This window comes from Cebus imitator, unplaced genomic scaffold (assembly GCF_001604975.1).
Source record: "Cebus imitator isolate Cc_AM_T3 unplaced genomic scaffold, Cebus_imitator-1.0 Scaffold27, whole genome shotgun sequence".
In the NCBI taxonomy this organism is placed as follows: domain Eukaryota; kingdom Metazoa; phylum Chordata; class Mammalia; order Primates; family Cebidae; genus Cebus; species Cebus imitator.
In genome coordinates, this window is record NW_016107342.1 from 4,545,394 (window position 1) to 4,547,211 (window position 1,818).

The window sequence follows — 1,818 nt, forward strand, 5'->3', positions numbered from 1 at the left end:
TTGACTTAAAATACATTAACTTTAAATACATATACATCTGGTATAAAGAATGAATTTTACCAAATTGTATATTTTACCAAATATACAACGCATACCAACACATACCATTTTGGGAAGATACGCATTCTAGTTTTAAAAATATTTTAGTTTGAGTTAGTTGTATTATGCCTTACATAATACTAATTAGACGCTGGCTCGGAACAATATGTTAGTCAAAAATTTTTGCTAGGTTCTCATGAAGTATCTGAAAGGCTGAAGAACTATGTAATTATGCTCACATTTAAAATTTTGAAAGAAACATCCCATGTGCTGCCTGATAGTGAAATTGTCCACAATGTTAAGGAGAAAGGATATGAAGATGCTGGGGACTGCTGGGTTCTGAATGGTCATACTCAGGCCTAATTTCTTAAATATTCAACTGAGCACAATGATGCTCTATGATCCATAAACTCTCTGTGCCTTGGTTTCTAATAAAACAAAATGCAGAGATCATCAATCTCATGAATTTTGTTGCTGTTGTTGTTTTTTAAATAAACTGAATGGAGATTCCTGTGTAGTAGACTATATCAAAATGCTGGTATTAGAAGATAAGAAAAACTCCTGTCTTCTTTTTCTTTCAGCAGTTCACTGCTAGAAAAACTCCTATTGGGTATTTACTACTTATAGCTAATGGATTTATGGATTTCCTTTTTTTTTTTTTTTTGTACTTCTGTTTCTAGGGTACATGTGCAGATCATGCAGGATTGTTGCATAGGTATATACATGACAAGGTGGCTTGCTGCATCCATCCTCCATCACCTATACCTGGCAGTTCTCCCCATGTTATCCCTCCCCATCCTCCCCCCCCACCATCCCTCCCTTGCCCCCGACAACTGACCCCAGTGTGTGATGCTTCTCCCTGTGTCCATGTGTTCTCATTGTTCAACACCCCCTTGTGAGTGAGAACATGCGATGTTTGAATTTCTGTTCTTGTGTCAGTTTGCTGAGAATGATGTTTTCCACATTCATCCATGTCCCTACAAAGGACATGAACTCATTGTTTTGTATGGCTGCATAGTATTCCATAGTGTATATGTGCCACATTTTCCTTGTCCAATGTATCATTGATAAGCATTTGGGTTGGTTCCAGGTCTTTGCTATTGTGAACATTGCTGCAATGAACATACATGTGCATGTATCTTTATAATAGAATGATTTATAATCCTTCGGGTATATATCCAGTAATGGAATTGCTGGGTCAAATGGTATTTCTCTTTCTAGATCCTTGAGGAATCACCACACTGTCTTCCACAATGGTTGAACTAATTTACACTCCCACTAACAGTGTAAAAGTGTTCCTATTTCTCCACATCCTCTCCAGCATCTGTTGTCTCCAGATTTTTTAATGATGGCCACTCTAACTGGCATAAGATGTTATCTCAATGTGGTTTTGATTTGCATTTCTCTAATGACCAGTGATGATGAGCATTTTTTCATATATTTGTTGGTTTTATATGTGTCTTCTTTTGAAAAGCCTCTGTTCATATCCTTCACCCACTTTTGGATAGGTTTGTTTGTTTTTTCCTTGTAAATCTGTTTTAGTTCTTTGTAGATTCTGGATATTAGCTCTTTGTCAGATGGGTAGATTGCAAACATTTTTTCCCATTCTGTTGGTTGCTGGTTCACTCTAATGATTTTTTTTTGCTGTACAGAAACTCTGGAGTTTAATTAAGTCCCATTTGTCTATTTTGGCTTTTGTTGCCATTGCTTTTGGTGTTTTAGTCATGAAGTCCTTGCCTATGCCTATGTCCTGAATGGTTTTGCCTAGGTTTTCTTCTA